We start from the raw sequence: 22,809 nt of genomic DNA on the forward strand, positions 1-22,809 counted from the left end.
GATTTTGGTAGTTTTCCGCACAAAATCGTATTGTGGTAGCTACTGGACACGGTTGGGCGAAATGTGGTAGTTTTTGGCAATTTACTCACAGAATGCTGATATTACCACATTTGGGACCAGTTATGTGTTCAAAATTACACAAGATAATTCTCTACAGAATGCTGATATTACCACATTTCGGACCAGTTATGTGTTCAGAATTACACAAGATAGTTCTCTACAGAATGCTGATATTACCACATCTCGGACCAGTTATGTGTTCAAAATTACACAAGATAGTTCTCTACAGAATGCTCATATTACCACATCTCGGACCAGTTATGTGTTCAGAATTACACAAAATAGTTTTCTACAGAATGCTCGTATTACCACATTTTAGACCAACGATGGATTCAAAATTACAGCGAGATAGTTGGAAATATTACGCTAAAAAGTATAGTTGGACATATTTCGCAGGTTATATCCTGCCCCGTGTGTTGTATTGGGAATTTCTTGCATAATATTTCGCAGGTTAATGTGACCATCTAGTATTTTGCTATGCCCTCTCAGATCACACATGAACAAATGTATTCAGGTAGCCAAGATTCAGATGCGCCCAAATCATTACAAACTCTGACACTAAAAACCAAGCAGCTAGCTTGGTAAGCTACCAACAAAAACTTAGAATCAATAAAAAAAAAGAAGCTCTGACACTAAAAAAAAAAGCTAGCTTGGTAAGCTTGGTAAACAGATTCTCTGCTTGGGGGAAGAATGAAGAAAAGAAGCAGAACAACAAATGACGATTTATGTTACTCTCCACGTTATATAATGTACTGGTTTTCTCCAACTACAATTATTTAGTTACAGAGGGAATAGTGCGTATAGAATTTTCTAAGTCAAAGTTGGACCAAATTTATAGAACTGAGGGAAGGCGGAGGTATTATTTGTAAGGAAGGTCGTCTTGGGTGCACATCGACGACGCTTCTGAAGGCAGACTCGACATCACAGAGATTGACGCCGCATCTAGCAAATACAGAGATGTGATCGAGGGCCAATAGGTGCTCCATACCTCGAGGCACAGCACCACCCCAGCCATTATTTATTTCTAGAGTGAGCTTTCGTAGGCTGGGCATTAGCCCTATCTGAAACTCCATGTGTGCAACATCACGAGAGAATAGAGCAAGGACTTTGAGGACTTGGAATAAGCCCGTGCAGATTACGGCCCCACCTTCAGCGAACACCCATATATACAGATGGACAAGGCAGGGCAGCTTTCCCACAAAATGAACCTCGTTGTTGGATAAGTTGTCGACCCACAAATCCAGGACCCGAAGGAAATGGAGGTCACCAATCCATGTGGGAACTCTCTTCAGTGTCCACCCGAACAGATCAAGTTCCTCGATATGGAGAGGAGGGCTGGATAGTGAGTACATCGGGCCGCAATGATGTTTAGAAGACTCAGCACGGACCGCGAGGTATTTTAGGTCATGGAGCTTCCCAATTAGGGATACCAAAGCATCAATTTCACCCGCCACCACTTTAGTAGAAATCCTCAACTCCCTCAGACTGGTCAGCTCCCCAAGGTCATTGATATCCTCTAGCGAGATATTCTCCATACAGTGCAGTGCACGCAATGATTTCATGTTGGCAATCCCTCGAGGAAGACATGTATTATGCGGAAGGATCAGCCGAGACAACCGTGGCAAGCAAACAATATCTGACGGGATGCTTCCTGAACTACCCAATATTTCCAGCGTCTCCAAATGAACAAGCCCGCGAATTTCACTAGGAAGATCTATGAAGCATGCAAGCCCGCGAATTTCACTAGGAAGATCTATGAAGAATGCCAGTGAAGCAGAAACCTTCAGATATCTTAGCTGAAACAGTTGACCGATTGCAGTGAGGTCAACTATCGTACTGCTCTTATATGAGAACATAAACGCCAGCACCCGAAGGTACTTAAATAGCGAAAGAGGAGGTGTGTACTTGCACTCTCCAAATCGTGCAAATGATCGAACTTGTGACATGCTAGTATCAATGATCCTCAATGTTGCATCATTGGTGCTTGATTTCAAGGACAACCTACGGACCTTGTACTCGCAGGAATGCATTCTTGCCACGTCTTCACAATTATATGCCACATTGATAAAATTTTCGTCCGCACACTTGCTGACGATCAGATCAAGCATTATATCATGTACTCTGCAATACTCCACCTCTCCAGACTTCGAGGTTCCAGCAGGCTGAATCAGGCTTCTATTGATAAGCTCATTAAAATAACTCTTCCCAATATCCTCCAAATCTGACCCATGAGAACAATTGATAAGGCCTTCAGCTATCCATTGTAGAATCAGATCATGCCTCCCGACCGTCTTGTCTTCTGGATACATGCCAAGATACAGGAGACATGGACGAAGATGAAGAGGAAGATGCATGTAGCTAAGGTTCAGTATACTCCTCATCTCTTCCAAGGTGGGATTTGTGGTAAGCTTGGCGCCCAAAGAATTTCTTATGCTCTCCCACTCCTCTGTTCTTGTTTGACGGCTAGCTAACATACTAGCTATAGTGATGATTGCAAGTGGCAACCCTCCACACTTCTTCAATATTTCAGCCGAAACTTCTTTTAAATGCCCTGGACAGGCATATCCGGAACCAAATACTCTATTACAGAACAACATTCTTGAGTCTTGTTCTTTGAGGGGTTCCATTCTATAAACACACTCATGGTTACTGCGACACGCCCAAATAGCCACATCCTCTACTCGTGTAGTTACTATTACTCTACTTCCATTCCCGACTTCTGGAAAGATACAACTCATGATATTCCATGTTGACTGATCCCACAAGTCATCAACAACAATAAGGTACCTGTTCAATTTTTTTGTACATATTAGATAATATGTTTAATTATGATATGATAGTAAGTTGAAGATGAAAGCACTGAAACCCAGTAATAAACACAAACAAACAATGAACTAAACAAGAATTCAAACAAGAAGATGATATTCCTTACGTTATTTAGCATGTTCACATAACTTTCTGGCATAGACTAAGTTAATTAATATGTGACGTGTTAAAACACTAATTTTTTAACTAATCTTAGAAACGTCTGAACAAAAAGACGTCATGCTTTTATTATACAATAAAATAAAGTACCAATTTATGTACTCATACAAGTACCAATTTTCTAGGATCCAACTAATCTTAGCCATCGATCAATCTCTAATATCTGATGGCCATAATTTTTGTTGTAACTCTTTAATTCAACTTCAGTTACATACTCAATAGAGAAATAAGAGCAAATTAAGCGCCACACTTCTCCCTTTCATACCCCCATCTAAAGTTTGCATATCTTCTCGGCCTGGTAGTATTACTTATCTCAAATGAAGATCATGCCATTCTTTCTTCTAGCGGCGCCTTTTTTATTCAATGGATTTTGTATTTTTACTCCCTTTGTACCTAAATAACTGTAGTTGGGGACTAGTTCTTCCCAACTACAATTATTATGGTACAGAGGAAGTACTTTCTAGTGATCTCTAATTCTACATCAATCAATTTTTCTTGGAAAAAAAATCCTCTTTCTTTCCCATCTTTGGTTCAGACAAGCCAGAGCAGGAGCCCATGACAACACGGAGGGCGTCAAGCATGGGTGGAACGGGATTCAAGACAATGAGAGTGTCAAAATTATGTGTGCCTGTCGTCCATTCAAGAAACACTCCTCTAAACGTCTATAACTACTCAAGTGCACATGTGTCAATTTAGACAAAATAGGTACCTCTTATGTGTGAGATATTCTCTAAGACGGCCAACAATGTCTTGCACCTCGTGAGCGTGAGTTAACTCCTCTTTCATCTTAAACTTCGATTGAAGACGACCAAGAAGGCTTGACATATCAGGTCTTTGAGAAACTGATAAAAATGTTTTACACCTAAATTGCCTTTTAATCATATCATATACTTGTTTGGCAAGTGTAGTTTTACCGACACCTCCAAATCCAACAATAGCCACCACCTTGAGGTTTTCCTGAGTATCTGTCAACCAACTTACAAGCTCGTTCTTTGGGCCATCAATACCTACAAGACTTGCTGCCTGCTTGTAGATCGCCAACATCCGAGTATCGACGGGAACGACACGAGCGGTAGAATTGGTACAATCGTCAATCTTGTACCTTTGCATGGGAACAAGAAAAATTGGATATTTATGGGTTTCATGTGCATAAATTGCGAATTTGCGAGCAAGGAGATCCTATATTAAAAAAAGGCAGTTGTGTACCTCATGCGTCGTTCATTTGCTTGCAAAGCAAGGACCTTGAGCTCTTCCATCCGATCAGCAATACGATGGCGCTTCCGTAGCGTCTTGAGACGTTTAGCCGTCTTCTTTATAAAGCCCATCTTCGCATCGGCACCTCCAAGGTCTCGCATGAAGTCATCGATGCAATTCTCCAAGTCGTAGGACATCTCCCTGACATGATCCCTCCAGTTCTTGGCCAAGGGATCCAGTTCATCCATGAGCTCAAGCTTCTCAAGGAGAGCTTTCATGGCGCTAAGCTCATCCTTGAGGAACGAGGCCTGCTTTCTGACGGACGTGAGCTTCTTGTACTCGTCACCCATCAGTGCGGCGAGCTTGCCGATGAGGGTGTTCATCGCCCCCATGGTGGCGCTGATGATTGGTGCAGACATCTCAATGGCGAGGCTCCTTCTGCTGTTAGCTCAACTCAATAGCCTGCTCGCGTGCTGCAAGTGAGAGTGAGTCAGTGAGTGCGTGACAGCGATTCGAAGGGAGGAGCTGCGGTGGTGCCGGAGAAGTCCAACAGGCAAGCCGGAGTGCCGGAGGTGGAATAGGTGATGGACTGGTGGTGCAGGGGGATATGAGGATGCGGTTGTCGGTCAGCCGGATATGAGGAGCCCGGGCAAATAGCAGTGTGGGGAGTCGTCGAGCCAACGACGCGTTTTGAAAATTCAGTGTGGAAAAACATGTACCCGGAGATTGCAAGGCTGTGAATCCATTATGCTGTTTCAACGAAGCTGATGCCTGGCCACTCTCAGAAAGGATCCAAGAAGACGATTCCCGGAAGCTACTCAAGGAGGAGGTTGATCTTATGGTTAATATTGCCACTTTCATTTTCCGCCTTCAATTCCCGGACAACGATAGCCGGAGAAGAATCATGCAAGGAGGTCGTCGCCCGCAATTCCAGGAAGCTTCCCTCAAAGACTCAAACAAAGGGGAGTCGTTGATCTTATAGGTTAACATCACCATTATTGTCACAGAGACAAACCGGTTGAGTGAGGTCGCCGTCACGGACGGCCAATTCCTAGCTGCTCTCGTTCTCCAATGCTTCAATGCTTCAATCAAATGGTCCATGCTCCCTGCTGTCCCATGATTGCAAGCATTTGAGTGGTTTGAACAAAGCTTTTGTGCTACTGAATACTGATGTCGTACTTCGGATTTTAGAATGGTGCATATATATATTCTACACCCTGACTGATGAATAGAGTTTATTCTACACCCTCATAGATTCTTCACCTATTCCAAAATTCATGCATATATGAAAGTTCAAGGTTTCCCTTAAGATAAATTTTTTCATGTGGTTTGTTCACAAAGGAGTCGTTTTAACTAAGGATAACTTGGCCAAGCGAAATTGGAAAGGAAATCAAAGATGCAGTTTTTGTCAGAATAAAGAAAATATTAAGCACCTCTTTTTAGATTGTCCTATGGCTAAACTTTTATGACGCTCGATACATATTGCTTTTAACATTTCTCCTCCTACTAGCATTAACATGTCATTTGGGACGTGGCTGGAGGGGGTTAATGTTGATTACACTAAACTTATTCGGGTTGGAACCTGTGCACTTTTGTGGGCTGTATGGAACTGCAGAAATGATCTAATATTTAACAGACAAAGATATGTTCACTTTTTGCAGGTCATCTTCAGGGCTACTGCCTTGATCCGCACGTGATCCTTACTCACTCCCGTGGAAGCCAGGGTATCTTCAATCGATTTGAATGGCGACATATTAATAGGATAGGTGGATAGTCATCTAGGCCTATTGTTATCATCGGCTGTGGCGCGATGGACGCCTTGTATCTCTTTATTTCTTTTTTAAGACCACTTTGTACTTGATTTAGACTGGTTTCATGTTAAATAAAAGGCTGCATGCATCACTCGATGCAGAGGCCGGGACGATGCCTTCTTTTCAAAAAAAAAAAAAAAACACTCACACATAAGGTTGGTCATATTTCAAGGATTATGTTTTATTTTCTAAGGATCGGCTGTAGGTTTGCATATGTTGTACTCCCACATTGGAAATGAAACAGCTAGCGCACCCTGATTATAATGGCTCAGAAGATAAATCAAATAAGGATGCCGAGGATGATTACTCAAACACCAATGATTAGGAATGAACATCAATATTAGAGTTCACAGACAAGAATTATTCGGATGTACAAGACGCAGCCACTACATTACAGGTTTTAACCAAGTGATTACTTGAATTCACAAGATACTATTGATATCATATTATGCATTCAGATCATGCACGAACTGTACTCAGGCAGTAAATTTTCAGTTATGCAGCAAAATATACAGCTCTGACATGATAAATTACATGGTATCATGAGCAATTAACCTGCATTGCTCGTACACAGAAAATACAATGAATAATTAATGCAACAAGTAAACCGGAGAACCGCTGATTTAAGTTGCAGAGAAGGCCAATCAAAATACTAGCTAGCTAGTAGATTGTAACAGGAGGGCATCTTGGGTGCACCTGTGCGGCGTTCCTGAAGGCAGACTCGACATCACGGTTGTCATGGATAACTTGGCCAAGCGTAATTGGAAAGGAAATCGGAGATGTATCTTTTGTCAGACGTATGAAACTATCAAGCACCTCTTTCTGGACTGCCCTATGGCTAAAGTATTATGGCGCTCAATCCATATAGCCTTTAACATAACCCCGCCGACTAGCATTAACATGTTATTTGGGACATGGCTTGACGGGGTTAATATCCGGTTCGCTAAATTAATCCGAGTAGGAACTTCGGCACTTTTATGGGCTATATGAAATTGCAGGAATGACCTAGTTTTTAACAGACAACAATCCATTAACTTTTTGCAGGTCATCTTCAGGGCTACCGCATTGATCCGCATGTGGTCCTTACTCACTCCTGTGGAAACCAGGGAGCCTTTGGTTACTGAGTGTGCCCGATGGAAGATGGTAGCTCAGGCTATCTTCAGCCGATATGGATGGCGACATGCTGATAGAGTAGGGAATTAGTCAACTACTCCTATCCACATATTCGCCTTGGGCGTTCATCGCCTTGTAATTTATTTTACCTTCACTTTTCGACTTTGTACCCACTTCGGATCTTTTCAATTTTTTTAATAAAATGGCTGTATGCATCACTCGATGCAGAGGCCGGGGCATGGCCTCCTTTTTAAAAAAAAAATGGACGGATGACATGTTATCTACATGGATTTGCTCGAGGGATAAGAGGCGCACCATGCCCACTGGCATAGCACTGCCACCACCCCACCTATCATGTACTCCTAGAACAAGCCTTCGAAGCTTGGGCATAGCCCCTGCCTCAAACTCCATGCATGCCGTTGCATCATCATCGCGAGACATGAGAGCAAGACACTCCAGAACTGGGAATGATCCTGTACAGATGATGGTAGCACTGTCTTGAGGAATAGACAACACCTTGAGACTGAGATACACGAGGGACGGCAGCTGCCCAAGAACATGAACATCATCAGTCCGCAACCGCTCAACACACAGAGACAGTCTATGGAGGCAATCAAGATCACCGATCCATTTTGGAACCTTGTAGAATGGCCATCCTCCCAAACGCAGATTCTCCATACAGAGGGGAGGATCAGATATCGAGTCCAGCAGGTCGACATAACGTTCAAGATTGCAGGCAAGGTAGAGAAATCTGAGGTCACACAGCTTTCCAATGGAGTCGACCAAGGCATCAACCCCTGCCTTCACCATATCAAACTTGTAGGTCTTAGTGAGTGTCAGTTCCCTCAGATTAGTGAGCTCGCCGAGGCCCACAATATCATGCAATGAGGTCTTTCCCATACAATAACAACGTAGAGTACGCAGCGATTTCATGTTCCCAATCCCATTTGGCAGTCCTGTATCACGCGGAAAAATCAGATGGGACAAGCGGCGCAACATGACTATATCTGAGGGGATGTTTTGTGCCGTTCGGCAATCTATATCAAGCGTCTCCAAATGAACAAGCCCACGGATTTCAGTAGGAAGCTCTATGCTGCCTGATGCTGCTGAAACCTTTAAATACCTAAGTTGAAACAACTGTCCAATAGCAGTGAGGTCGGCTACCATCTCCAGGTAATCTGGAAATTCAAAGAGAAGCACACGGAGATACTTAAACTCCGAAATAGGAGGTGTGTACTTGGACTTGCCAAACCATGCAAATGATCAAATTTGTGTCAAGCTAGTATAGCAATGGTCCCCGATGTTGTGCTACTAGCGCTTAATTTCAGAGATAGTCAACGGACCCTGTAGTTGCAGCCATCCTGTTGTGCCATGTCTTTATGGTCATATGCCACACAGATAAAATTATCTTCCCTGCACTTGCTTAAGACCAAATCAAGCATCATGTCATGAACACTGCATGACAACACCTCCCCACATACGGTATCTTCAGGCTGAATCATGCCCCTATTGATAAGCTCATGGAAGTAACTCTTTGCAGCATCCTCCAAATTTGATCCGTGTAAATTACTGACAAACCCTTCAGCCACCTATTGTCGGACCAGATCAACCTTGCTAATCTTACGGTCCTCTGGATACATGCCAAGGTACAGAAAACATGCACTGAGATACAGAGGAAGATGCATGTAGCTCAGGTTTAGTATACTCCTCATCTCTTCCAAGGTGGGATTTGTGGCAAACTTGGCGCTCAGTGAATTCCTTATGCTCTCCCACTCACTCCTTGATCTTCCTCGACAGCTAGCTAATAAGCTAGCTATAGTGATGATTGCAAGTGGCAGTCCACCACACTTCTTCAAAATTTCAGCTGAAACTTCTTTAAATTGTGGTGGACAGCCGTCTTCAGACCCAAATACTCTATTATCGAATAAACTTCTTGACTCCTGCTCTTGGAGGGGATTCATTTGGTAAATGCACTCACGGTCATGGAGACACGCACGGAAGGCCACATCACCCAGTCGTGTGCTTATGATTACTCTGCTTCCATTACTATCTTCAGGAAAGGCACAACTAATAATATTCCATGCTGCCTGATCCCACAAGTCATCAACTACAATAAGGTACCTGTTGAAATTTTGTAGAGATCTGATTATAAGTTGCCTCGAAAAGTGTATGTTTAACATAAACTGCGTTATTAACTATTTATGAGCTCAACTTTTCATGGCCCATATGTCTCACAAGACTTGGCATTGGCCTAAAAGAAACCTCAGCGTCATTAAAACAACCATTTAAATTCATGCTAAATGGTTTCAAATTTAAAAACTAGCTAGCCCATAAAAATGCAACGATGACAACTAAAATTAAAGAAGTACCTCTTATGCGTGAGATGTTCTCTAAGATGGTCGATGATTGTGAGAAGACTCCTCCATTCCAAGCTTTAATTGTAGGCCACAGAGAAGGCTTGTCATGTCAGGCCTTTGAGAAACTGAAACAAATGCCTTACGCTCAAATTGCCCACCAATCTTATTGTACACTTGCTTGGCAAGTGTAGTTTTACCCAGGCCGCCGAATCCGACAATAGATACTACCTTGAGCTTTTTCTCAGTATCAATCAACCAGCTGACAAGCTCTTCTCTGGGCCCATCAATACCCACAAGGCCTGCAGCCTCCTTGTAGATTGCAGATATTCTGGGATCGACGGGCACAACAACGGAACTATAATCAACACAATCGTCATGTTAAACATTGTATAGTTAGGATACGGTGATGTATAAACCGTGTCCAGCCCTTTGTAAACCGGTAGGTCTAGAGATAAGATCCCATGGTTGTTAGATTACTTGGAGATCAATCCTAGACCTAACCAACTTGTGTAATCTCGGCATTGTGCCCCTATATAACACGAACGCGTCCCTGCAGCCGATGCATACGCTTAACCTATCGTTTTTCACATGGTATACAGAGCTAGTCTCTTCCAATACATCTAGCCGCCACCATGTCCACCTCCTCCTCCGCGATCACCATGGCCTCTCCCTCCATTGCTTCCCTCGGCCACACCATCACAGAGAAGCTAACAAGAGAGAACTTTCTTGTATGGAGAGCCCAAGTCCTGCCGCAAGTCCGTGCCGCCGGTATGATGGGGTTCCTTGATGGATCAAACAAGGAACCCAGCGCCGAGCTTCTTCTGGAAAAAGAAGCTGCTGGCAAGAAGGAGATCGTCGCCACTCCCAACCCCGAACATGCCGTTTGGGTGACCCAGGACCAGCAGGTACTGACTTTTCTGCTGCCTCCCCTCTCTCGCGACGTACTGATGCAGGTCAGTAACTGCGAGACTGCTGCCGAGGCGTGGAAGGAGCTTCTTCAGAGCTTCTCATCGCAGTCGAGGGCGCGCATCATCCAACTCCGCTCACAGATCGCCTCCACTCGCAAAGGTGATCTCTCCGCCGCTGCTTACTTCACCAAGATGAAGGGGCTCGCTGATGAACTTGCTGCTGCTGGAAAACCCCTTGATGAGGACGACGTGGTGTCGCACATCCTCCAAGGGCTGATGCATGAATCCGAGTACAACGGGTTCGTTTCTGCTATCTCAACCCGCACCATCACTGATCAACCGATCGGTCTTGGAGAGCTGTACTCCGTGCTGCTTGCTGCAGAGGGACGGATCACCACCCAGACTGCCTCCTACACGGCTAATATGGCTGCAAAGGGAGGTGGTCGGGGTGGCTACGGTCGTTCTGGGAACGGCAATGGTGGTCCCCGTGGCTTCAACAACAACAACACGGGTGGCCGCTTCTTCGACAACTCAGGCAATGGTGGCGGGCGTGGCGACCGTGGTGGTAACCGCGGCAACAACAACCGGGAGAATTGCCAGATCCGCAAAGAAAGCGGGCACGGTGCGTGGCGCTGCAACAAGCGCTTCGATCGCAGTTTCAACAACAACGTGCGTCACCCGGCTGGCAGTGGAGGTGGGGGTGGAAAAAAATCTGCCAATGCTGCCCAAACCTCGGGATCCTATGGAGTGGATACCAACTGGTATCTAGATACTGGCGCAACAGACCATGTCACCGGTGAGCTTGAGAAGCTAGCTGTTCGGGATCGCTACACCGGAACGGATCAAATCTACACTGCAAGTGGTCAAGGTATGGACATTGCTCATATTGGTCACTCTGTTTTGTCTACTCCCCATGGATCTCTACACTTAAACAATATCCTCCATGCACCCCTAGCTGACAAAAGTCTTCTCTCTGCTCACAAACTTATCAATGATAATTATGCCTTTCTTGAAGTTTACCCTGAAATTGTTTTTGTCAAGGATCGGGACACTCGGAGAACAATCCTTCAAAGCAAGAGTAAAAAACGCCTGTTTCCAATTTCTGGTCGCCATGATCCTCCACATCGACAAGCACTTGGTGTGACCAAACCCTCCACTTCAAGATGGCATAAGCGTCTAGGGCATCTGGCTTTGCCTGTTGTCCAGAAAATTCTTAGAGATTTTTGTCTTCCTGTGTCTAATAAAAAGGATCACCTGTTAGTTTGTGATTCATGTCAAATGGCCAAGAGCCATCAACTCCCTTATGCTCGTTCCACTAGTGAGTCCAAAGCTCCTTTAGAGCTTGTTTTTTCTGATGTGTGGGGGCCTGGACCCCTCTCTGTAGGAAAGCAAAAGTACTATGTTAGCTTCATTGATGATTTCAGCAAGTTTACCTGGATTTATTTACTCAAGCATAAATCTGATGTGTTTGCAAAGTTTCATCTTTTTCAGCAACACGTTGAGCGTCTCTTTGATAGAAAGATCCTTGCTATGCAAACAGATTGGGGTGGTGAATACCAAAAACTCAATGTGTTCTTTGAAAATATTGGCATCACCCACCATGTCTCCTGCCCCCATGCTCATCAGCAGAATGGCTCTGCTGAAAGAAAACATCGCCACATTGTCGAGGTTGGGTTATCCCTCCTTGCCCATGCTTTTATGCCCCTCAAGTTTTGGGATGAAGCTTTTCTTACCGCCGTCTACCTTATTAATCGCACACCTAGTAGGGTCATCCACAATCAATCCCCTCTTGAGCGTCTGTTTCATACAAAACCCAACTACACATTTTTACGCATTTTTGGGTGTGCTGTCTGGCCCAACTTACGTCCCTTCAACAAACACAAGCTTGAGTTTCGCTCCAAACAATGTGTCTTTCTAGGGTACATCACCATGCACAAAGGGTATAAGTGCCTTGATGTTACTTCTGGTCGAGTTTACATCTCTCGTGACGTAGTATTTGATGAGCAAGTTTTTCCTTTTGCTACACTCCATCCTAATGCCGGTGCACAACTTCGTAAAGAGCTTGTTTTACTTCCCTCCGACCTCCTCCCATCGCCACAATTCCTTGCTAGGGGGGTAGATACTACTGATGACCACACGACAATGTCTCATACTACTAACCATGATGATCCAGCCGATTCTAGTGTGCCAGATGATTTTGCAGGAAACAGTGCAACGGGGCATGATTTTATGCGCTCAGCAGATCCCGGTGCTCCCGCAGAAGATCCCGCCTCGGATTCAGTTCCCGATCCGGGCCAGCCTGCGCCTGATCTCGTTCCAGCCTCGGGGGTCGCAACTCCTGGCGCTGACGAGGCCAGCAGATCCTCCCACGGTCGGGGGACTCCCCACGAGGCAGGGCCAGGCGGGCCCCCTCTCGGTCGGCCGAACGTGGCGCCTGCTTCGGCGGTTCCCGCATCGGTTTCCGCGTCGCCCCCGCCTCCGCGTGGCTCGGGCGCTCCTGCACCGGTTTCCGCGTCGGCTACGCCCCCACGTGGCTCGGCCGCTCCCTCGTCACCAACCGTCTCTGCATGTGCGCCTCGGGATCGCCTCCTGTCTGCTGCACCCCCCGCCACGCCTGTCGGGTCGTCCGATACGCATGCAGCCGATGATCCTGCCGGCTCGGATGCGTCACGCTCGCTCCAGGACTCCTTCGATGAATCCCCTGTCTCGACTACCGTACCGCGTCTTCCGCTACAGATTGCTCGTCCTACACCTCCTCCACCTGCTCGAGCGCACACCCGTGCCCAGGGAGGTATTCTCAAACCTAAGGTATATACTGATGGCTGTGTACGTTGGGGCTCGTTCTGTTCCACAGGTGAACCACAAAGCCTTGCTGAAGCTCTTGGTGACACCCGATGGAAAGCTGCTATGGATGAGGAATTTGCTGCTCTCATCAAAAACCAGACATGGCGTCTTGTTCCTCCTGCTGCAGGCCGGAATATCATTGACTGTAAGTGGGTCTATAAGGTTAAACGCAAATCTGATGGCACCATAGACAGGTATAAGGCACGTCTTGTTGCTAAGGGTTTTAAGCAACGCTATGGCTTGGATTACGAGGATACATTTAGCCCTGTTGTTAAGGCTGCCACTATCAGGTTAATTCTGTCTATAGCTGTATCTCGTAATTGGTGCATGCGACAGCTAGATGTGAAGAATGCGTTCTTACATGGTGTTCTGGAAGAGGAAGTATTTATGCGGCAACCTCCTGGGTATGAGCATCCTCACTCACCTCGCTATGTTTGCAAACTTGATAAAGCATTGTATGGTCTAAAACAAGCACCTAGAGCCTGGTATTCTCGTTTGTTCCTCAAATTGCAATCTCTAGGGTTTGTTCCATCCAAGGGGGATACATCACCCTTCTTTTATCATAAGCATGGAGTAACTATTTTTATGCTGATCTATGTTGATGATATAGTTGTAACTAGCTCATCAAGTCAAGCAGTTGAAGCTCTTCTTAAGGACTTGAGAAAAGATTTTGCTCTTAAAGACCTAGGTGATCTACACTTCTTCCTTGGCATTGAGGTTAAAAAGGTACCCAGTGGGATCATGCTGTCACAAGGAAAGTATGTGCAGGAAATACTCCAGAGAATAGGTATGACAGGGTGCAAACCTTCTTCTACACCTTTATCTACATCTGAAAAATTGTCTGTCCATGATGGGGAAGTACTTGGAGCAGAAGACTCCACCAAATATAGAAGTATTGTAGGAGCATTGCAGTATTTGACGTTAACTAGACCAGATATCTCTTATTCGGTAAATAAGGTATGTCAGTTCTTGCATGCTCCTAGCACTACACACTGGACAACAGTAAAGAGGATACTGAGGTATTTACAAGGGACAAGGAGTCATGGACTCAAGATCAGTAGGTCAGATTCAATGCTTGTAAGTGCTTTTTCTGATGCAGATTGGGCAGGATGCCCAGATGATAGAAGGTCTACAGGAGGCTTTGCAATATTTCTTGGAGGAAATCTAGTATCATGGAGTGCTCGTAAACAACCCACGGTCTCTAGATCAAGCACCGAAGCAGAATATAAAACTCTAGCCAATGCTACTGCCGAAGTTATTTGGGTCCAGAACATGTTGAATGAACTTGGGATACGTCATCCAAAGGCAGCCTCCCTTTGGTGTGATAATCTTGGTGCTACATACTTAGCTGCTAATTCAGTTTTTCATGCCAGGACTAAGCACATTGAAATTGACTATCACTTTGTTCGAGAACGTGTTGCTGACAAGCTGCTGAATATTAGGTTTATACCTACAGGTGATCAGATTGCTGATGGTTTTACTAAACCACTTACCCTTAGGCAGCTAGAAGCATTTCGACACAATCTCAATCTAGATAGTTGTGATTGAGGGGGAGTGTTAAACATTGTATAGTTAGGATACGGTGATGTATAAACCGTGTCCAACCCTTTGTAAACCGGTAGGTCTAGAGATAAGATCCATGGTTGTTAAATTACTTGAAGATCAATCCTAGACCTAACCAACTTGTGTAATCTCGGCATTGTGCCCCTATACCTGCAGCCGATGCATACGCTTAACCTATCGTTTTTCACACGTCAATCTTGTACCTCATGCGTCGTTCATTTGCCTCTAGAGCAAGAAGCTTGAGCTGCTCCATCTGCTCAGCAATGCGATGACGCTCCCGCAACGTCTTGAGACGTTGAGCTGTTTTCTTGATGAGGCCGGCCTTAGCATCAGATGCTCCAAACTGGCGCATGAAGTCATCGATGCAATTCTCCATGTCGTAGGACATCTCTCTGACATGATCCCTCCAGTTCTTGGCCAGCGGATCTAGAACGTCCATGAGCTCCAGCTTCTCGAGGGCAGCTGTCATGGCGCCGAGCTCACGGATGAGGAACGACGCCTGCTTCCTCACCCCCTTGAGCTTCCTGTACTCGTCCGCCATCAGCGTGGCGAGCTTGCCGAGCAGCGGGTTCATTACCCCATCGTCGCGCTCACGGCTGGCGATGACGTCATCTCGACCCGAGCCTCCTGTCCGTGTTGGCTGGCTGAGCAGCTACGCGTGCTGCAAGTGAGCGGGGCGGCGACTCGGAACTGGGCGGTGTAGGGAACGGCTATTCGCCGGAGCAGCCGGCGGTGAAGTCGAGCGGGCAGTCGAGGCGGAGCTCAGGAGGTGGACAATGGAGACGGTGGCTGGCCGTGATGCCGGTAGCGGGAGGCCGGGCGCCGTGGTTGGAAACAGGGAGGTGGATGGCTGCACCGGAGCGATCTGAGGCCGGGGGTTGGGCTACAGGGAGGTGCGGCCGGAGGGGAGGCGGCGGATGCCGTCGGTCATGGCGGGGGGAGAGTAGCACTGGAGCAGCAGCAGAGGGATGCGATTTGGGAGAGGAGGACCAAGTCAGAGACGCGTCTGGATATGCAGAGTGGGAAAAATGACAGGCTGTGATTTGCGGACTCAAGGAACGAAATGCTCCGTGACTGATCATCCCAACTCCAACAGCGCGATACGAACTGATATGCGTTTGGGCAGTGCTCTCCACGGCGCGCCCCTCAAAACTTTGGGCCGTCCGCGCGTGGATCGTTCGATCCGTCAGCTGCATACGGGCCACATCGTTAGATCTTTATGCAGTAAAATTTCTTGATGTAACAAATTTCGTTTACGATGTAGCAATTTTCGTCTACGGTTGCAACAAAAATATAATTATAGCAAAAATATATATCAACGTGATCATAATAAAAAACGAAGCTGATAATGCGTGGTAGCAAAACAAAATAAGTGTTGTAGCAAAACAATCCGGTGAACTCGGGTTGCAACTCTAACGAACATGTATGCAAATTTTTTTAGTAAACGGTTGCAGCAAAAAATGATACCGGTTGTAACAAAAAAAAACTGGTTGTAACGAAAAATCCGACAAACTGAGGTTGCAACCAAACGTATATGCAACTTTTTTAGTGGACAAATGTAACAAATTTAATCACCACAGGAGAAAATGTTGCATGGCCATACGCCGGGTCGCGCGCCTCGCGAGGCGCGTGGGTTGCGAGCGACCGGCACGTTGCTTCCGCCGGCGCGTTGAAAGAAAACGTTTCCCTGTGCATTTTGTTTAAGTCTTGTTCGTTTGGGTCAGCTCCCTTTTTTTTTTGCAAATGGATCATCATGCCTTCAATGAGACGGCACATTTTTCGTCTCTGCACAGACATTTTTAACGCTAAAATGACCTGCGGTCATAGATCATGTGAGCTATCATGTGAGTGTCAAGAGTTCACATCGGCTATATGCCAGCAGCCGGTATATATATATGCCAGCCTACAAAATAATATACAATTTTTAAAATAAGAATGTAGTTCGACCACGCCAGCACACAAAATGAGAATATAGCACAGCATTCCGACATGGATCAATTGTCTTCGTGGCTGAACATGTCGGCCTGCATCTTCTCGAATCAAGATCGCTTCTTCGGAGAGACCATGCTCAAGCCCACCTTCATGATCTCGATCCCCTTCATCATGCAAGCTAGCCGGACTTCTCTTGCTTTGGTGGCTGCTTTGATGACATCGATCTCTAGCATCTTCGCTTGCTTCTCCGCCTCTAATGTAAGCTTCTTGTTTTGTACCTGGATGAAGGCCCTAATTTGCTCCTCCTTGTCTTGATCGCGCTTCTCCTTCGAGTCTTTGTTGGCGATCATGCCTTGCAAAGTAACTTGCAAGGCAAGGGACGCCACCTCGCGCTTGTCCTCTTTCCTGGAGTTCGTCTTTCCACGCGACCATGGCTTCTCCCCGTCACCGTGCTCTTGAACAACCTTTTTCCCTCCACATGCCTTGATGGCAGCGTATTGTGCTTTGAACTTATCTTCTCCATTGATGATCATTCAACAATGAACGAGGTTGAAAGACTTGCCCTTATAGTGGAACTTGAATGCTTCCAAAGCTTGGAAGACCTACAAATGAGCAAGCATGCCAACATACCCAAATAGGCAAGATACAGGACAATCAATATAAGCAAGCATGTCGGCATACCATGTCTTTCATGTTGATGCCGCTCACGGGGTGGGCCTCAATGCTCTCTAGAGTGGAACAAAACTTGTTGCACTCTTGTTGTATCATCCTTCAACGCTTGTCGAGAGAGACCCACCCACGCTTGCTCTCTATTTGGTATGGTTTAAACTTCTTGCGCTCGTGGAACTCATGATGCACTCTTTGCCAAAATCTCGAAGCCTTTTGCTCGCAGCCTGTCTTGGGGTCTTGGCCAATTCCCCAACATTCACAAAGAAGTTTATCCTCATTTTGTGTGTATGCTCTGGTCCACTTGCTCTTCCACTTGTTATTCTTGACATTGGCTTGGGCGGGGAGCTCATCGAACAATGGCTCACCATCGATGACCACTTCAGCATCCTCTTCATCAAGCCCATAGTCTTTCGGGAACTCGTGATCTAGCGGAAAAGAGTTGCCCAAGCCGAGTTGGTCCTCCATGAGGGGTAGGGCATGCCTTCACCAAACGAGTACCCCATGCCATCTTGGCTCTGCATCTCGTCGCGATCGAAAGGGATGCCACGACCACGAGCTTCGAAGATGAGGCCCTCCATGAACACGCGGTTGGCCTCGTCTTTCGCAGCCGACTTCCATCGAACAGGCCGCGGGCGTTCTTCATGGCGTCGGCTGCGAGATCGCGAGGCCGTTTACGTGCACCCCCGGAGGATGATCCACCGCCCACATGCATAGTGTTATGGTCGATGCCTGCGGGGGCTGGAGTGCGAGGTGAGACCATGCTCACCTCTGGTGAACCGGAACCCGTAGAGTAGGACAACCATTAAGGTATGCGGGTGGTACCGCTGAAAGCCATGCGTCGCCGGCGTGGAGGACGTGCACGACGAGTCTGGAAGTTGGTGACAAAGGAGCGACAAGTTGGTGCTCGACACGACCGCAGCGGCAGCGACGAGCCCGTGCTGCACACGTTTTAACCCTAGCATTAGTTAGGTCTGCCTCGTGGCCTCGCGAACGGGCAGACTGTTCTTCACGATGTTGGCCTCTTTTTCTAAGGCGGCGGCGAGGGAGGACGCGGTCACGGCCTCCTCCCCGGCTTCTTGTTGATGTCGGCGGTTCTTCCTCCTCAACGATTGTATGGCGCGCTCTGCGAGCGTCTGCATCTTCTTCGTCTTGGCCGACATCGGCCCTTTTCGCCCGCTGCGACTCCTGGCGGAGGCGAGGGAGGCAAGGCCGACGGCGGCATCGAAGGGCGGCGCGTCGCCGTCCATGGTGCGCGCGGGGAGGGGTGGTCGGGAATTTTTTGGTGGAAATGGTGGTTGTGTGCCACCAACGAGCGGGCCAGGGGGAGGAGAAGGGCGGGCGTCTCGCGGGCGTCGCGGTCGTCCGTCCCATGTCTCCACATACGCAAATCCTGCGGAAATTTAAGGTTGGAATGGGTCGTAGACGGACAAAAAGGAGACGGGTGTTCGTTTGGGTCGACGTGTTGGCTGTGTTCTGTTTCCGCGGTGACCCGAACGGACACGGACGGACGAAATGAGTCGCCGGTTGAAGTTGCTCTAATTTCAAAACATCAAGATTCACAACCTTCGCTTGTCTTTTGTAGTTAGATTAGGAGAAAAAACTACTATTTGAATGATTTGGACAAAGTTGTCGCCTGTGCGGGCTTAGGGCGATCACACAGATTGGCTCAGACCATACGCCTCTGCTCTTCTCGTCGGGGGAAGGTTCCCCCCCTAGATCACGTCGCTTTCGCTTTGAGACTTTTTGGCTGGATCAGCCTGGTTTCCGCGAGTTGGTCCGCGACCGTTGGCATCGGGCTGTCGCTTCCCCGCCGCGTGTCTACTGTGCGGTGGACATTTGGCATCACTGTGCTAAGATGGCGTGCCAGGCCATGAAGGGCCGGGGTGCTGATCTCCGGGCCCGTAAAGGGGCCCTGCTAGGCCAGATTAAGACCCTAGATGACTTGGCAGACGGAACGGGTCTGTCCCTGGATGACTGGACCCGGAGGTACTCCCTCGATGCCGAGCTCATGGGCATTTTCAGATCCGAGGAACTGTTCTGGCAACGTCAAGGTGGCCAGAACTGGCTCCTCAAGGGGGACGCAAACACCGCGTACTTTCAGGCCATCGCCAACGGCCGTAGGCGGAAATGTGTCATCCCTTTCCTCCGGGATGGGGTTGCTCTTCTGGAAAACCCAGAGGACATCTCATCCCATATTTACTCCTTCTATAAGGAGTTATTCTCGGCTGATCTGCGGGGAGGCTCCTCTCTTTGTGAGGACTTCTGGCCGCTAGCTGATCGGGTGTCCGACGTGGAGAATGCGGAACTCACTCTCCCATTTTCCTCGGAGGAAGTTGGCCAGGCAATCGCTTCTATGAAGGCGTGCTCGGCCCCGGGGCCAGACGGCCTCCCGGTGGTTTTTTTCCAGCGATTCTGGGAGACCGTGCGCCCGGTTATCATGCCCATGTTCGATGAATTTTATATAGGCACACTGGACATGGGCATGATTAACTATGGAGTCATTGCTCTCATCCCCAAACTAGTTGGGGCCGCAGAGATTTGGCAATTCCGGCCTATTACGGTGATTAACGTGTTGGCGCGTATTTTTGCTAAAGTCTGCGCACTCGCCTCTCCCCTGTGGCCGAACGGATTGCTCACCCCCTTCAGTCCGCATTCCTGAAGGGCAGGAAGATTCATGACGGGATTCTTGCCCTTCATGAGATTGTCCATGAGGTGGCGTCCAAGGGACTGAAGGGGGTCTTTCTCAAATTGGACTTTCGGAAGGCGTATGACCATCTTGATTGGTCCTTCTTGAGGTTAGTGATGCAGCGGCGCGGATTTGACGAGAGGTGGTGCTCCTGGATCATGCAGCTGGTTCGATCTGGTAGCACCGCCATCAATATCAATGGTGAAGTAGGCCCCTTTTTTCGGGCATCCAGGGGGTAAAGCAAGGAGACCCTATCTCCCCCCTGCTTTTTAATCTCGCCGTGGACGCCCTTGCTGGCATCCTAGATAAGGCGAGATTAGCCGGGCATATCCAGGGGGTGATTGGTCACCTCATCCCGGGGGGTGGGGTTTCCCACCTCCAGTATGCAGACGACACCATGATCATGGTCTCAGGCTCGGACTCGGACATTGCTAATCTTATGTTCCTTTTGCTCTGCTTCGAGGAAATGTCTGGACTTAAGATTAACTTTGATAAGAGTGAGGTGGTGGTCCTGGGCTACTCTGAGACTGAGCAGCATAGGATTGCGGACAACCTTAACTGCAAGCTGGCTACTTTCCCTATCTCGTATTTGGGAATGCCCCTGGCGGAGTCCAGGATTCTGGTTAGCGGGTTTGATCCACTTGTGGGACGAGTAGCGTCCCATGCGGAACCCTAGTGCGGCAGGTTCACGTCTAAAGGTAGCAAATCCATTCTCATTAGCTCTAACCTCGCAAGCCTCCCCATGTATATGATGGGGATGTATATCCTGCCTGAAGGTGTGCACATCGCCTTCGACAAGGAACTGGCTAGATTCTTTTGGCAGGCAGGGGATGGTAGGCCCAAGTATCACATGGTGAAATGGGCTGACATCTGCGTGCCAAAAGACCGAGGGGGCCTAGGCATTCCTACGTCCCGCCGCATGAACGTGGCCCTGATGCTCCGATGGGTTTGACGGATTCTGCAGGGAGATGGGGGTTTGTGGCTTCAATTGATTGAGGCCAAGTACCTTCGAGGCAGACCCCTCTTGGCATGCTCACTCGCGAATGGTTCGCAGTTCTGGAAGTCTATCCAGAGCATTAAGCACGAGATTAGGTTGGGCTTGCGGATCTCGGTGGGCGACGGGTCTGGGACCCAGTTTTGGTTAGATCCCTAGTTGGAGGGAGATCCTCTACGATTCCGTTTCCCGAGGCTCTTTGCTATCTGCGCCGACCCTGCTGTCCTTGTTTCTGCTTCTCTCTCGAAGACGGATGCATGTTGCATTCCGCCGTCCCCTTGGCCCAGTTGAGGTCCAGGACTGGGAATTACTCTTGACAGTGATTCCCCTCCCGGCCTCGGCGGTTAGTGATAGTGTCTCTTGGAGTCTTTCTCCCTCGGGAGAATTCTCTGTTAGTTCGGCCTACCTAGCGCTGTGCAGGATGCCGGTCCTCCCGTGGTTATCCCCACTCTGGAAGGCCCCGCTGCCCTTGAAGATCAAGATTTTTGTTTGGCAGCTTCTCCGAGACCGTTTACCTTCAGGGACCGAGGTGCTGAAACGCATGGTCCGGGTAACGGCATATGTCCCCTGTGCCATGTCCCGGAGACTGGTTCTCACATTCTGTTCTCATTTTTTTAGAAAAGGAGGATGAGGCCCGGCCTCTGCATCAGGGAGATGCATGCGGCTATTTTATTGATTATTCTCGAGGACCTTACAAAGTATTACAATAATATGCCCGAATCCGCCATCTTCGCAACATCTGTCGCTACTCCTATCCATATGATGAAGGGGTGTTAGCTGGGCCACATACCCAGATCACTTACCTAAGCCTAACATCAAAAGTCGGAAGCCCCAGCAGATCCGGTCAAGCCATCTGCCACATACCGGGTCTAGGGCACAAAACCGATCTGACGCACTCGTGTGCTATCGCCGCCATCTTCCACCGGTCCGTCTTCAGAGCAAATATTGAGGCTTCTAGCTTGTTTAGCCACTCTGCCATTCACGTCACCATGACGCCAGATAGCTACCTCCTCCTGCGCGAGTCCATCTCCACGCATCGGACGCCGAGTCCCCACAGCGCCATGCCGCCGATATCCGCCTCATCAATGTGTGAGATGAAGCACCGCTCCACCATTCCTCCAGCCAGCACTTGCTCCAAAACGATGCCCCCAGGAGGGAGGGCGATAAAACGCCATCGTCGTCCGATCCAAGAAGACCCAGATCTAGGGTTTCCCCCGGAGCATCCAGAGCCTGATGACGCAAACATCAATGCCGTTGCTCCACCAGACGAGCGCCGCCGACGTCACGGCCTCCAACATGTAGCAGGCCAAAATGCGCCGACATCGAACCGCCGCCACCTCCACCACCGCTTGAGAAGCCCCCGAGCAACGCCTTCAGGAAGGAACACGCCACCGCGGTGTCGTCGTCGCTTGGACCAAGGGGATCTGAGGTTTTCACCTGAGCTACTGGGAGGGGTGGAAGGAAGGGGATCCTCTCCAAAGCCTCCAACAAGGGGAACAACACCCAAAGGCGCTGCCTTCGGAGTGGCCGCCGCACCGGCCAAGGAACTCCCCCGGAACCCTTCCAACCACCGGATTTGCAGGGCCAACACCCAAGAACAGCGAGAAGCCATCTGGGTCCGGATCCGCTGCAGATCAGAGTAGATCGGGGTCGACGAGAAGCAACACCATGGCCACCAGCATCCAGCGAGGAC

At 48.1% G+C, this 22,809-nt stretch overlaps 1 pseudogene; it reads right to left on the reverse strand.

Moving 5' to 3' along the window:
• Positions 1–782: 782 nt before the first annotated feature.
• Positions 783–15,867, reverse strand: LOC123404293 (annotated as a pseudogene).
• Positions 15,868–22,809: the final 6,942 nt, after the last annotated feature.

Source organism: Hordeum vulgare, chromosome 6H (assembly GCF_904849725.1).
Source record: "Hordeum vulgare subsp. vulgare chromosome 6H, MorexV3_pseudomolecules_assembly, whole genome shotgun sequence".
Taxonomy (NCBI): Eukaryota; Viridiplantae; Streptophyta; class Magnoliopsida; order Poales; family Poaceae; genus Hordeum; species Hordeum vulgare.